At 38.9% G+C, this 16597-nt stretch overlaps 1 protein-coding gene across 2 annotated transcripts in view; it reads left to right on the top strand.

The window, feature by feature from the left end:
* Nucleotides 1-16597, top strand: part of HS3ST5 (heparan sulfate-glucosamine 3-sulfotransferase 5) — a 155253-nt gene that overhangs the window by 115747 nt on the left and 22909 nt on the right. The gene's annotated exons all lie outside the window — the stretch shown is intronic.

Below are 16597 nucleotides of genomic sequence, written 5' to 3'. Positions count from 1 at the left end.
GAAATCAGGTAGTATTAGTCCTCCAACTTCGCTCTTACTTTTTAAATGTGCTTTGGTTATTTTAAGTCAATGAATTTCCATATGGACTGTAGAATCTTCTTGGCAATTTCTATCCAAAAAAAAAAAAAAAAAATACTGAGATTTTGATTGGGATTATGTTGAATTTATAAATCAACTTAAGGAGAGTTGGCAGCTTGGCAATATGGGGTTTTCCAACACATGAACAAGGTAATATATCTCCATGTATTATTGGATCTTCTCTAAATTCTCTCAGGAATTTTATAATTTTTATAAAAATTTTTTATAAAAATTTTATAATTTTTGATTCACATATTTGCATACATTTTATCACATTTATTTACTAAATATTCCATATTTGTGTGCTCTTATAATATTGCATTTCACATTGATCATTGCTAAGATATAGAAATATAATGGATTTTTGGGGCGCCTGGGTGGTGCAGTCGGTTAAGCATCCGACTTCAGCCAGGTCACGATCTCGCGGTCCGTGAGTTCGAGCCCCGCGTCAGGCTCTGGGCTGATGGCTCAGAGCCTGGAGCCTGTTTCTGATTCTGTGTCTCCCTCTCTCTCTGCCCCTCCCCCGTTCATGCTCTGTCTCTCTCTGTCCCAAAAAAAAAAAAAAAAAAGAAATATAATGGATTTTTATATATTAAACTTATATTCTGCAACCTTAGTAAATTCACTTATTCTAGTAGCATCTTTATAGATTCCATCAGTCTCCATAATCGTGCCGTCTGCGAATTCAGACAATCTTACCTTTGCCTTTTCAATCTGTCTTTTCTTTTCCTTCCTCTATTTTCATGACTAAAACTTTCAAAACAGTAATGAACAGAAAGGGTGAAAACAGACATCCTTGTCTTGTTCTTGGTTTTAGGGGGAAAGCATTCAATCTTTCATCATTAAGTATGATGCTTACTGTGGGTTTTTCACAGATGAGCTTTATCGGGCTGGGAAACTTCCCTTAAATTCCTCATTGACTGAGAGTTGTCATAGGGAATTGAGGTTGGATTTTGTCAAATGCTTTTATAGTATCTATTGAGGTGAACATATGTTTTTTTTCTTTTTTAATCTACTACTATGATGAGTTACATTATTTGATTTTCAGATGTTCAAAGTTTTTCATTCTTTGGATAAACCCCACTTGGTCACGATGTATTTTTTTTTTTTTTAATATTGCGCTATTTTTCTTCTCAAAAAGACAGGAACTGAAACTCATGAGAAGGAAAAAAAAAAAAAAAACCAGCCAGGAAAATATGGTGTTTTCTTTTTGATTCCTTACTCAATTTTAGTCACTAATTTGGGAATTGGGGAAGACTATAATTTATGCTTGCTGCCAGTTACTTCTCAATATGATTTCGAACACAAGAATTTTTGTGCAGTTTCTGAGATGTGGTTAATGGAATTATTTTTAATATGCCATCTGCTTGTCTTCTAATTTTAGCACCAGTAACAGAAACGAAGATTTGGTAAAATACGTAACCACCGTAGAGAATTTGTATCTTACTTGCAACTTTTCTACAACAGAAATAATGCTTGTCGCTTTTCTATGTTATTTTCTAAGAGTAGATGATTGTATACTTACTCAGAACCTTATCTTCGTTTTCCACTTTTACAATGCAGGTGGCATTTCGTAATTATCATGAACAAGTGAATTCTTGTATCAACTTCAACTACACTCAGGTATATGCGTCAGCCCTAAAGTAGCAAGGAATTTTTGTAAAAAGTTTTAATTTCATTCTAAATATTCTCCCATACTATTCGGGCACCACTTCTGGGCACTCATTTTACCTATAGTTGTCATATATCAGGACAACATATTTTGTATTGAATAAAAGAAGTAGTTGTAGATAATGCTTAAGATGCAGATATATTATCAGGGCACTTGGGTGGCTCAGTCAGTTAAGCATTTGACTTTGGCTCAGGTCATGATCTCACAGTTCATGAGTTCAAGCCCCACATCTGGCTCTTTGCTGTCAGTGTGGAGCCTGCTTTGGATCCTCTGTCTCCCTCTCTCTGTCCTTCAATTTCTCTCTCTCTCTCTCTCTCTATCAAAAATAAGTAAACATTTTTATAAATGCAGATATATGTCCATTATGTGTAGTTTTGACTTCGTGCTTTTACTCCTGGAGAAACACAGACAGAACATATTACAGATGGAGAAGGATGAGTGTCTTTTATGAAGTCTTTTTTGTTTATTCAATTCAAGAAACATGTAGAGAATGCCAACTCCACACAGGGTTCTTTTGTTAATAGTATTTCTTAATTTGTTATCCCTCTCCTAAATGATGGTATTTTATCTTTTCATTTGATAGGCCTATTTTAACAGAGAAATGGCTACTCTTAGATTAGGCATGTGATGGATGATAATGTAATTTATTTCATTCAAGTAGGGACAGTTCTTGGCTTTCTGGAAATCCCATTATCCTTAAAACTTCGCCCTATTTACTTCTTCTTTTCATGAAATTACCTCCTTAGCTTAATTACAAGGGTAGTGTTTTCCCACAGGCATTACAATATCTAGTTACCCTAAACACCCCAAAGTCAAGAAAACTTAGAGTGTTAAGTAAAATTGATTTGTTCAGTTCAGATCAAAAACAACATTACAGCTTACTGGTTAATCAATGTAAATTTTGCTAATGCCATAAGGACTCAAGTCCATTTATTAAAGAATACGTGTATAACCTGTTTCATGAATCTGTGTCGTCTATGCAATGTTAATTTGATCTCACTCAGGTAGTTTGGTAAGACAAATAGGCGTATTTTCTGAAAATATTCTAGCTGTATAACATGAGATGTGTCCAGATAAGGGAGGAGACGTGTGCAGGATTGTATAGAAACATTTGTTGACATGGAAAACTGCCAGAGCTGTTTTTGAATATAAAACTGTCAGGAGTTAAAACAGCAGATTGATATATGTCCATCCTAAGGAAAACGGGGGCAACAGTGATCCGAAGAACAAAGAGTCCACGCTTTTCACCCAATTTAATTCTTGAAAATTATTTCCAAGCTGACAATAATATTTCTTCAAGGGGAAAATGTCATTCTGGTTACATTTCCTGACCAAGTGCATGTAAATTAAAAATATAATCAGTATTATATCACAATAGCAAAGACGCAAGAAAGAGAAACTTTGATCAGGTGAAATAGTAAAATATGCTGCCCTTTGTATACGATGAAACAGATGGGCAATTTACCAGTTCCTCATGGATGATGACAGACCTCACAATACCAAACACTACCACTCTACTACGTAGTCACCGAAAGTCGCGTGCCAGCTAATGCAATACTTGAATTAAAATTTTACTAAAATTTCTTTGACTTAGAATTTAGGAAGACTTTTGAGGCATCATGTGGCTTTTTCAACTCTCCTAAACATCCCCATAGACATTTGAGTGGCTGCCTTCTTTTCCCTAATGTGTTTTTCCCTCCGTAAGCCAAACTTTTCATTCCCAATTATTCCGTTGACTTAAAATCACCTCAACATAATGTAGCCACTGTTGACAGCTAGGAGAGTGGTTCCCACTTCTCTGGAAGGCCATAAAAAAACTCCAGCAGGTCTGAAGCACAAACTTTTTATGCTTTTTCTATGGAGGTTTTTGGGGCTTTGCAAGTTCTCTTAGGGACTGAGAAGGTGAGAGGTATCCCAGGGCCCAGCACTACAGACTTAAACACTTAACTGATGCTCAGAAAAGGAGATGATGAGCGTGAACTTGTAGCTCGAAAGACGTAACTTCAACCTGTAATTAGTCTACAGAGGTAAAAGGCAAGTCTTTCTGTCTAGAAATCTGAACGCACGTAGTCTTTTAGCTGTTAGCATTTTCTCCGAATACCCACACAGACGAGGTATCAGAGGAACTGGGTGCAATTCCAAAGCTTTGTCCCTTGCTTAGCATAGGATTTTTAGAACTTCTAAAAATCTCTGTGGTTTAAGCATTTTTAAAAATGCAAGTCAAATGCTTCTCTCCTGTGGGTCTCAGGATTATTCTAAATATCAAAAAGGAGAGAATATGTAGGAGCGCTTGGGAAATTAGAGCACTAGGTAAGAGGCTAAGAATATAGTCAACCAACCAGTAATGAGCTGCCAACTGTTTTCTGAAGCCAGTTCGGTACTGTGGAATTACAGTTCTCCAACACGGACACCATTTGCAGTCTGTTCTCATGAGCATTTTTACATCCTCCTACCACCTATCCTAGTATTTACCTGACATTATTTCCGTAAATCAGATCACTTTTCTGTTTCTTCTGTGCTTACTTAAGTCTCACCCTAAAAGCAATTTTCTTAAAGCCAGAGGTTGATGTGCTTCTTATGTAATTGCAATACGCATTAAAATAAATGCATACTTACTAAAAAAAAAAAAAAAAAAAAAAAAAAGTAAAGTTCTCTATATGATGCTTTAATAAACATTGCTAGAGAAAAAGGCCTTAAAATTCAGGCCAGAGACTGAGAGTGTGCAAAGTAAAAAATGGAAGCTATCAAAGGTTTTGGCGATTGTTGTTTGATCCTTTTTCAAATACAATCACTCTCCTCCTAAAAAGTGCAGTATTGATCTTTAACTTGCCGTGAGGTGGAATTTTATTTTGAACTGTCTTTACAATAACTAAGTCATCTGGAGATGTCGACTTCCAAGAAAAACTTTTATTTGGGGCTTTAAAATTCTGTCTTGGTCCAGCAACTTCTGTTCACCAGAAGGGCACCCTGTCACATTCTGCCGTTCAGAAGGGTGGGCTTTTCTGAAACGCATGCTTGCAAAGCCAGATTTTAAACTTCTTCACGTGGGCCTAGCTGTACTTCAGCGTGCTGGCATTGTGATGTGATTTTAATGACCGAATTTGAAATACGGTTATATCGTGTGACTGTTTGGCGTAAGCATTCGATCCAATAAAATGAAAGGGGAAACAAAGACCGTGTAAATCCATTCAGGCCAGAGTGCCTAACTCCTCTTCCTTCTTATGGTATAATTACTGCCATCAAGGTTTATTACCACCGTTCAAGTTACCCAGGTCTGCACCCTCCTCCATCACTCAAAGGTCCTTCCGGTACCTAAGGCCTACAGGGCCCATCCCCACCATATCCACAATGTCTGGAATACCAGTCATCATGCTCCGTGGGGTGGGGGAGAGGAGAACGAGCAGCGGGTCCTCAAGATCTCCAGATCTCCCATTTCAGCGCCAAATGTAGAGATCCCAGAACCAGTTGATGTGCCAAGAATGCCTGATGTCCTGCGATATAATGGGTTATGTGCAACCATTTCTATGCTGGGAGTTCAATAATAGATACCAGGATGGTTAGGCAACCAAGGAAATGCTACAGTAAATACACAGTCTTTTCTACTGAAGGTATTTTTGGAGCCTTTGATCTGCCATTAGTCACTGTAAATCACCAAGATGGGGACTCCATATGCATCATCCCTCAAACTGATTTTGCCACACAGTTCTTTAATAAGGAGTGTCTGAGGAGACTAGTGTCCCGAGGGAGCACTGCTCTAAAAAGTTATCGTTGCTCTTTGGGGTAATACAAAAATAATGCAATGTAATTTAGGCGACTACCTTTTCGTATCTTCTTAAAACCCGTTACTTTTGTGCTTTGGAATTGAGCTAGATAAATATATTGTAAACCTTTGTGAGTCTCTGCTTATTCAGCTCAATAACCTCTTTCTTTGTGGCCTCTGAATAATGTAAGAATTTGATTCATTATTTAGAAATCTGAGTAGCTGCAGTAATGAAGTAGATATTACATTTAATCGAGACCGCCAGACTGCAGAGACTGCTAGTCTCACGTGGCAGCAAAACTCGCTGAATTTTCATGTCGGCTTAAAAAAAAAGAGAGAGAAGATTCACATCCAAAAGTTAGGGAAAACACTTTGCCAATCGCTAATGACCCTGGATGCGACTTTTAGTTTATGGAAAGGCGCAGATTAATTGTTTTCAATCCAAATGCCAAGACTCTCAGCTAGCACTTTAATTTTAAACAACTCTCATTCTCCATCTGGTCTACAAGACCCTACCTACAAGTGATAAGGCCCGTAACGGCTGTCTGGCATGATGTCAACTTTAGCTGCCATATACTGTATATGTTTTGGAACTAAATATGTCTCCTTCCACTTGACTCTTGACCCCCTTAGAACAACTGTCGCCTCCTTCAAACACTTTCACTAAGTACAAAGTCAATTGGCTGTAAGTGGTGATGAAGAAAATGTCATGTGATTAATGCTACAGTTTAGGCTGTTGTGATTAGTCACGGGAAAAACAGTTAAACTTCCTCCCCAAGAAACATGGGATGTTAACGGCAAATGGCCTGCCTAAAGCCCAATAGGAAGAAATAGTTGGGCAGTGTTAAAAGCTGCCTATTGATTTGTGCCCCGACTGAAAGCCATGCGCTGATGTAAATGAAAATGTGTCAAGAGTTGATATCGATTTTTTTTTTTTTTTTTCAAATCAGACCATCTCTGGGGAAATACTGCTAGCCATACTACTGCTCTTGTGTCTGAGTGAAATAAGGTTCCTTTCCACAAGACTACACATGTCCAGACATCAAATTTTCCTCTTGAACTGAGGTAGGGTAGGATGCTAGTCCACCGTCTGCAGTCTCTGCTTGGAAAAAAATAGCGCAGAGTCCCTATATCCAGGAATAAAATAAGAAAGAGAGTATACAGTTTAAGAGGGATGTGTGTGTGGCAAAATTGGGGGAATCCATGTACCTGGACCTACCAGCTGGCCTGTTTGTATGTGGCTCGTACCACACAGAGATGCTTAAGCTAGGAATTTTTACCCCATGTGTCCCAAAAGAAATCATTTCAGAAGCATATGTTTATTTTTAGAAAATTCTATTCAGGGGCGCCTGGGTGGCGCAGTCGGTTAAGCGTCCGACTTCAGCCAGGTCACGATCTCGCGGTCTGTGAGTTCGAGCCCCGCGTCGGGCTCTGGGCTGATGGCTCAGAGCCTGGAGCCTGTTTCCGATTCTGTGTCTCCCTCTCTCTCTGCCCCTCCCCCGTTCATGCTCTGTCTCTCTCTGTCCCAAAAAAATAAACGTTGAAAAAAAATTAAAAAAAAAAAAGAAAATTCTATTCAAAGATAACCATAATATAGGGTAGGAACTGAAATCTGTGGGGAAACAGAAACATGAAGTTCAGGGCTCTCTTCTCCTCCAGCCTATAGGAAAACTAACCATATTTCCCCCCGTGTAGGAATAACTTCCTGAGCTGTGCTTTATTCATAGACCACACTGCTTGTAAATATTGATGAACAATATAAGAAAAGGCCAAGCGTCATAATAATCATGCAGCTTTGGGTCAGATCTGTGGGGGTTTCAGCTGCCTAGCTAAGGCTGCACTCCATGATTCAGCTGGGGGACTCTAATATTGGGCAATTAAAATGGAAAATTAGTATGGAAGAGGAGAGAGGTCATCGTCTGCCAATATATGTGGATTATTTGGAATCCACTATTGGGATTAGAGAAAACCCTAATAAACTGATAAGGGAAAGGCCATTCCCTCCATGGTAGCTTAAAGAGTTAAATCCATTTAGTTTGATTCACTGGCCTTAGGCACAGACATGTGATTAAAAACTCCACACTGCAGATTGCTTAACTTTTGTTGATTGCTCAGTGACCTTTGAAATATTCTAGATTTTGTGATCTATGTACTTTGCCTTTGAGAGTAAAGGAAAAACAATCATCTGAAATAGACCTTAAGAGAGTGGGACTTACTAGGATGAGATCATTCTGTACTGAACGTCCTGCATTAAAATTTAGGAATATGTAGCAGAAATCTTCAGAAGACAATTACTTTGCAAATAAGAAATGATCGAAGTAGATGGGACTTTTCTATTTAGGACCACTGTCCTAAAACAGTTAAAATTGATCTACAGCTCTTAAAACAGGTGTGGCTTCCTAGACCTATAGTCTGATTAACAAACTGAGGCTTTGGGCTGATCCTCCAGAGTTTCCCCAAAGAGGCTAAAAGAGCAGTCCTTCCTGTAGCTGGGAAAACCAGTGCAGACCCAGAGATCTTTGCCTGTGGTGGTTCTAGATCAGCTCATGACTGTTCTGCCCCCCGCCATTCCTTGGCATAACTTTGGATATATGTTTATTAAGTATCTCTGGCAGCATAGTAAGCTCAAAAAAGACAGAGATCATGCATTATAGTTGGTTGTATTACCAGCAGTGCATAACTTCATAACTGCTCAAGGAAAAAATCTACAAATATACACACATACATACATACATATACAGACACATATGTGTATATCTGCATATCTTTATTTAGATATGTATATATTTAACTGCAGGAAGAGCTAGCCATCCCTATGATGTCAAATTACCTAACCACTAGTTATGCAGAAATAAAAAAGCTATATACATACCAATGACCTTACACAGTTATTCATTCTCGGATGAGCTCACATCAACTCAGAAAATGTTATTCAGAATGAAAAGTGTGTTTCCTCTCTTGTGGCTTATACAGCTGCTTAATATACATGTTCACCAAGTAATTCCTAGTTGCCTTTCTCTCATGCTTAGGCATATAAATATCATTTTCAAACATATATACTTGAGACAATGAGGTAAAATGATTTGAGAGTGGCTATAAAGTCTGGAAACATAGATAATATTTATTATCTACATGTGATATAATATCAGTAAATCATTTGTTTTATGTTTGTCTGCTTCCAGATTTAGTGGCCACCCAATATTTTCAAATAGGTTGCCTAAAAGTATGCATTTAACAAACTGATCTTTTTTTAAAAATTGTTTTCAGTGTTTTTTTTGTTTTTTGTTTTTTGTTTTTTTGTTTTTTTTGAGAGAGACAGAGACAGAGTGTGAGCAGGGAAGGGGCAGAGAGAGAGGGAGACACAGAATCCAAAGCAGGCTCCATGCTCAAAGCTGTCGGACACGGGGCTCAAATTCACAAACCGTGAGATCATGACCTCAGCCAAAGTCAGACGCTTAACCAACTGAGCCACCTAGGTGCCCCATAAACTAATTGATCTTCTGATTTTGACTAAATCAGTTACTAAATTGAAGGTTTTTGTTTGGTTGATTTTTAAGTTTCGTGAAAAATTTAACAAAAGATTGCCACAGCCAAAAACTTCCAGGTTAAACAAATATCATAACTTTACTACCTTGAATGTTCTTCATTTGGAAAAGAATCAGAGTTGGAAAGCATATGCTGATATTTGATTCCTATCCTTTCCTTTCAGAGTCTGTCTTTGCTTTTTCAAGTCTTAGTGAAGGAGGCAGACAAGTAAATGTTTATACAGAAGTCATGCATTTGTTTTTGTCTGTAGAGAAGAAATAGCAAACAATACACACATATAAACCTAAAAATAATAATGAATTCTTTGCCAGCCCACAAAATTTTGTCACTGCTCTTTTTTTGGCCCACTGGGGATAGAGTTAGTTTAAAAATCTGAATTTATATTTTTAGTGGGGAATTAAAAATCTGAGGTGGGAAACACAAAAGAATGAGAATGTGTGTTGTACTCTGATAAAAAGAAACCAAATAAGGAAGGAAAACTAGGGACATTCACCACCACCACCCCCCCCCCCGCTCTCATCCCCCTCATCTACCTCCCCCAAAGTATTTCTGATTCCTTCAATTCGAAGGGTACATATGTTCCAAAGCACAAAATAGACTCCGAATATAGTTCTATGTGGCATTTTCAGATATTCATGCCACACCATTTGACAATAGAAACAAACAATATGTAATGCAGTACTCATAATTTGAACACATTTGAAAGTCTGTGGACACAAACATGAATCACAATATACTACATGAAGGATGCTAACTATACAACATTTCCTTTCCTAGTAGTAATACTTTGTGTCATAAATATGATTTAATATTACTGAGGGAAAGTTTTACATGAGTTTTGCATTTTACATGCCTTAGAACAGTAAATCAAGTATATCCTAATAATTATCTTAAGTACGTCTACATAGAGAGGATCAAGGCTTTCATAGATTCATTTAACTGGTAATATAGTAGTATACGTAATTTAAAATTTTTATTCAGCATATTTGGTTAAATAGAGTTCAACAATCTAATACCCAGTTACATATATATTTATATCTACAGACAGATACTTATTTCATATCAATGAATACTGATCTATTAATACGGTAGACTAATTCAGGTGATAAAAATTTTAATCTTTTTACTCTGTATTACTCAGAAAAGTAATCAGGAAGCTAGATGAAGTTCTTCTTCCCCCCTTTTATTACACCAAAGAAATTGAGTTCAGCGAAGCACATTATGCCTTTCTCTATCAGGTACATGTTTACATTCGCATTGCTAAATTATTTACCATAAATACATTTTTAACTCTGGCAAACCTTAAAATCATAAAGTCCCATTTTCAGGCTTTATACAAACATGCAAATGTTAATGTTACTAAGGAATATCTTTAAATTACGAAGCATTTTTATTCATTATTCTATTGCCCCTGCTGGGATAGTCAGGTCTCCCAGCAAGTTTGGAATATTAGGGGTCCCCCTAGTGGTACCTGTATTCCTAGTAAATTTCCAAACTAAAGAATAAAAGTTAGTTCTTTTCTTGACTACTTGGACCAGTTCTGGCAGCTACACATATTTTGCTGACTTTTTTTCCCCAGTTTTGAAACCCAAGTGGATTACTTCTTACGTCCTACATATGTTGTGTACATTTCTGGCGTCAAAAATGTAATCATAATAATTCTCATCTCCAGTTATTCAAATGCGCAACTGCTAAAATCTTTTCTCATTTTTTCTCATCTTGTAACCTTTCCAGTCATCTCGGAAGCCATTTAGAGATTCAAGATGAAAAACATTTTCATAGAGAAATAAAATTCCTATACTAAGTGATAAAAACACACACATACCCCCAAATAGATGTATGTTCTAATATTATGGTAGTACAGAGCTGTATCTTCATAATACTTTCATCTAGCCAAAGAAAAAGATATACAAAATGACACCTAGATTGAATTATCATTGGGACAGCCACATAACATGTTTAGAGCTTTCTGATATTACTATTAATTATGGTGAAGTCTTGGTGATGGGCTGAAGGGTGGCATCCCCTTCGATCAAAAGATGCCTCTCCTACCAGATCCCCACAGAGCCTGTAGCCTAGCCTAGCCTGATCCTTCTTGATAGGCAAGCGGAGGCTTCCTGGGGGTTATATTTCCACAGAATCTTAAAGGATAAGGTGAAATTACCCTCAGAATTATAGAGTGCATTCCTCACAGTGAGGACAACTTCAACAGGAATATAGAGATGAAAATAGCATGCATTTGCCCTGGAAATTGTACTATAAATGATCAATATCCTTGAAACACAGAGTGAGAAGTGGGATCGTAGGGGGCATTCCAGAGATGGAGCACGGCCAACCGGATTATGAAAGGGTTTGTGGGCTACACTAAAAGGTTGGAATTTATCCTGAACACAGTGGAAAGTGTTGTGAGATTGTCAGATTTGTTTTAGGAAAGGAGTCTAGGAAGATAGCAGAGGATAAATTTGAGGAGGAGTAAGATCTAAGTCAGAATGAATATTTGGTCCAGGCAGGAAATGATGAGAGCTGGTAATGTAAGTTGTAAAAGTGCTTCTGCAATAACGTGAGGTCATTTTCTGGGCCACTGATGCCCCAGGCAACAGTGGAATTAACTGGGATCTGAGCTAAGGCCCTGGCACCTCCCTGCCTCAGCTCGGCACCCCATCAGGTCTGTCTTTGGTTACTCACCCCTTGACCTTGGCAATACTTACTACTGCCTGCTGTTCTCTCTCTGAGAAAGAGCTCAAGTGAGCATCTCATAGCCTTCAGCCCGAAGACGGACATGGGTTGTATAGTTGACATTGTACAACTTTGGAGAGGGTGAAGCATGGAAAAGAGCTGAGGAAGAGGTGGGACCACAGATGGCTAGATGTGACATGTTGGGCATACAAGAGGAAAAGTAGCCCAGAATGACTCCTCAGCCTCCGGCAGGGTGACTGGGAAGATGGAAATTCTAATCACTGGTTTGTAGAGCCAGGAAGGGACAAGGAGCACAAGTGAACTCTATCGGTCTAATCGGCTGTGTAACAAATTGCCACAAATTTAGCAGCTCAAAACAACACACACGTATTATCTCATCTTTCCTTCGGGTCAGGAGCCTGAGCACAGCTTGGCTGAGCTCTCTGCTTCCAGGTCTCCCAAGGCTGCAGTCAAGGTGCCAGCGAGAGCCTGCCTCTCCACTGGAGACTCATCTAGGAAAGTGTGTGCTTCCTTGCCAGTGTGGTTGTTGCCAGCATGCAGTTTCTCGCAGCCGAGGGTTCATGGAAGATTCCTCCTTCAAAGCCAGCAGAAGAGACTTAGAGCAAGTCTGATAGCAAGACAGTCTTACATAATGTAACAAAATCACACGAATGATATCCCATCCTCTTTGCTATATTCTTGTGATTAGAAGCAAGTCCTTGGTCCCACCCGTACTCAAGTGGAAGGAACTATACAATGGCATGAACATCAGGCACCAAAGACCTCGGGAGCCACCCCAATAAGTCCATCACATGAGCCCTTTTATAAAGTTTAAAAATGGGAAATTTCTGGGTCTCTTTACTTCCAGCTGTCCACTCAAGGAAATTCCATTATATTTGAACTTTGGCCATGAATACAGTGGCTTAGGATTATAAGAATAAGCATATGTGTCCTGAAAGTATGTGCAATAGAAAGGGGGGCGGGGGGAAGGTATAACCCCATTCTTTCTGATCTTTAGCAACCATTCAGAAGGTGCTATGTTATACATCTGTAAAAACTTGGTCTTCATATGCCTCTGAAAAACCTCAGTTCATGGTTTGGAAAATCTAAATGAGCAAAATCCAAGAACACTTCTTGCTAAATGGCATTAAATAGGGTTGATAGTTGTTTCCTGTCCATGCTGAAGTTTGACTGACATGAATATTTAGGGAAGCATTAGAACTGACTTTAAATCCTTTGGGGGGGCACCTCTTCTTGAACTTCTCAAAAACACAAGATTTTTTGAAAACTAGAGACAATCCTAAAATGCCTTATATTACATCCAGTCTTTTTCCAGTTTCTAATTACCTTTTCTTCAAAATACCTGTTCTACTCACCCCTTTTTCTCCATTCACACCCCTCCCTGGGAGGGAGTCATTACTGCATCATGTCTGGATAAATCAGCATCAGCCTCCTTTCTGGTGTCCTTACTCGAATATTTCCTCCCCTCTCAGTCAGTACTTTCCAGACTGGATCCTTCTTCTATAAAAACAACTTGTAACAAGAAGTTTTTTTTCAATCATTTGTGCTGCTGCTCTGGTTCTTACACTAGCACCTATATACACTCCTATCTGGCTTTTAAAAGATCTGTCATCTAATATACCTTCCATTCAATCTTACTTACGTTCTTCAGTACAGACCATCTTTACCCCTCCAAATAATGCCCTCCTGCTCACTGCACAAGGCAGGCCTGTTCCTGTTTCCTTATCACTGCTTTTGTTGTACCCTCAGCTAGGATTGTTCAAACCCTGTCGTCATGCCTGCCCTAAGTACAATGAATAGACATTGAACGATGGGGACCCCAGGTAAAGAATGAGGGGAAATCCAGATGTACCCGATAGGAAAAAAAGAGACACAACAAATGCATAAAATAACTCAAAAGACAGTGGACAAGGCAGAGCCAGAAGGTTAGAAAAAGGTAGGGATAACGAGCAATGATGTTACCACTTCCAAGAAGTTAAAACCAATCCCCAAAGCCAAGCCAGGTTGGTTAGCCTGGACGAATGTAAATACCAAGAGTCAAGTCAAGACAAGCAGAAAGGGGCAGACAAAAAGTATCCAAGAAAACAAAATCCCAGGGGTCAAGAGAGCTCACGTGTGAGGGTTTTCTTGGACTCGATAGGGATGGGGGAAGCAAAGAGGGTAAGCCAGATGCGTATTCACCTACTTGGTAAGACAATAGCTTGATAAAAGAGGCAGCATTCTGCAAGAGACCCAGCTTCCCATGTACCCCATGTACTTCCCATCCAGACAGCTAGATGCATGTGGAGGATCATGGTCTTAAAAGCCAGTCAGTCCTGGATTCAAATCCCTCTTCCATCATTTGTTAGCTGTGTGACCTTGGACAAGTTATTCAGCTTCCTCAAGCCTTAGTTCACTTATCTACAAAATGTGGGTGATCGTGCCAATCTTATGGCTTCACAATGATTAAACGTATAAATTAAATGCTTTTACTTTAATTTACATGAAATATATATATTTGAAATACCTGACATCCAGCAAGTGTATACTGGTTCGTTTTTATCATTTATTTATTTTTTTATTTTTGCCCTCTGCCAAAACCAAAATGGCTACCGAATTGTATCTGCGATCTGCAGGACCTTCTCTAAGCTCTTGCAATCCTTTCAGTCAGCTTCACAACATTGTGCCATTTGTCACAGACTACTCTGTGGGTTTGCTAAGTTTCAATTATTTAAGCTAATTTCCCCAATGATATTATGAATTCCTTGAGGAGAAGCTTCCCACTGCTAAGCTCATTATAAAGAGTCAGACAGCAGTTGCTTTTACAATGCATCTCAAGGCCCCACTTCATTTATTCACTCATTCAACAACTATTTATCGAGCACCCACTATGTGTGATGCACCGTGTGTGATTCACTACTAAGAACAAAGGCTCGGCTTCCTGGAGCGAGGCATGGATTGTATCGCCAAAGGAAGAGCCCTATAAATCTTGAAAATGGAAGGACCTATGAGATGGTCTAGCCCAACTCTGTAATTTTACAAAGGTACAACTGAGGATCAAGGAGAGTACACTTGGCTTTTAAGTTCTTCTCCGCTAACCACTTCTCTGCCTATTCAGTCACTGCAGTTTTGAAAAATAGAGAGAAACCTCCAGGACGGTTTTAACTGAGTTAGACTTTGCAGGCAAATCGTTTTGCCGTCCGCCACGTCTCTGTGTCAATGAGCCCACTCGTCTCAGAACGTGGCCAGCAAATGTCCGTGGCAAAATCTGCGGCATGACGTGCACGGCTCTACCAGAAAACCGACAAAAGCTCTTCAAGGCAGCTGTGCTCTGCCTTCTTTGCCTTTGCCCCCATGTGCAAAAAAAGAAGAAAAAAAAAGAATCCATCATAGAAACAAAGGCGATTCCAGAAATATGCAGATACTTACTACATTCTTTGCTGGGGAAGGCCAAGGTGGTGGCTTCCTCCAATGGTCAATCTAGACCATTGCTTCTACATTTGAAAAGACGTTAAGCATTTCATGTAGAGAGATGCATTTGAATCAATAATACGGGACTGGCATCACAACATTTGGTGGCTTTAATCAAACTGTGTGTTCAACTCCTTTCAATACTTCAATACTTGATCCACAAACTTATTTCAAGATTAGAATGCCAAGGTGAAGATTAACACCTCTAGTGCAGCAGAGCTAATGAAACACGACTTATTAATCCTACAAGAAAATCTTAATTAGACATTGGAGCACTGCTTATCTCATTGTTAAATACTACCCAATCCCTGAAGAATTGGAAAATAAATAAGGACTGAAATAGAAAATGGTGCTATAACCAGGCCCCCTGAAATGGAAGCAATACTTATTTTCTCCCACATGGAAAGTATTTGTGACTTGTTTCCCCTAAATAACTCAGTATCAGCATTTGGAACAAAAACTTGACACAAACATTCTTGAAATAGCAAGACACGTGGACACTAGGGAAATGGTGGATTACGATTCAACAGGACTCCACAAAGAAGCTGAGTTTCAGGTGCAGCGATGTTCATCATGTCCAGTTTAATTAGCAAGATGCCTCATTATTTACTTCTTGTTCATTTCGTAGTGTCTTCCTATAAAGAGACACTAAGGTTTCATAGTGTACGTCCACGTGTTTTGGAACTGCTTCATTTTACTTCGTTGGCACTTATTTTAATCTTTCTATCATACCCAAAAGGGAAGTGGGGGGGGGGGGATGGGAAGAGCAGGGCTGCACCATCAGGGTACAGTTGACATTTACTCCAGCTTCCCAAACAAAATGGTAGAACACAGCATACCTATGGTAATATGCATGAGTACAAGTTTTCCCATAATATATGATATTCTAAATTTTGTTTTCATGAGTAGGTCCAAGATAAGAATAGAAAGGAAGAAAAGACAGGAGAGAGGGAGGGCGGAGGGGAGGAGGAACCTTGGGGCCATTCATTTACAGCTTTAGAATAAGTCCCCTTGCTGTGATCTAGGTGGGAAACATGTTGTTGGCATTTTACATACAATTACTTACAAAATACGCTCATAAACCAGATTGTCAGATTGTGTCAGTCACATCTAAACAACAACAAGCAAATTGCCTTACACAGATGGAAAATGTGTAAGATGCACAGATATCCTGTGTAAACAACCTCAACTAAGATCTATTGATTAATTTTGTCCTACTTATCTATTCTGTTTGAAATCAGAGCCCACATTCTTTTCACCTTCTTTTTTGAAAAAGAAAAATCATTAAAGCCTAAGCCCCACAGTTCAAAAGCTGCAAGCTCTCACAAGTCTCCTAATCTTCAGCAAAAGGGAAATTCCACAAGTACAGGGTTCCCAAAAAAATGTCAATAACT

This window comes from Leopardus geoffroyi, chromosome B2, assembly GCF_018350155.1.
Source record: "Leopardus geoffroyi isolate Oge1 chromosome B2, O.geoffroyi_Oge1_pat1.0, whole genome shotgun sequence".
Classification (NCBI taxonomy): Eukaryota; Metazoa; Chordata; class Mammalia; order Carnivora; family Felidae; genus Leopardus; species Leopardus geoffroyi.
Note: the sequence above shows the minus strand (reverse complement) of the source record. Positions and strands in the feature narration are given on the sequence as shown.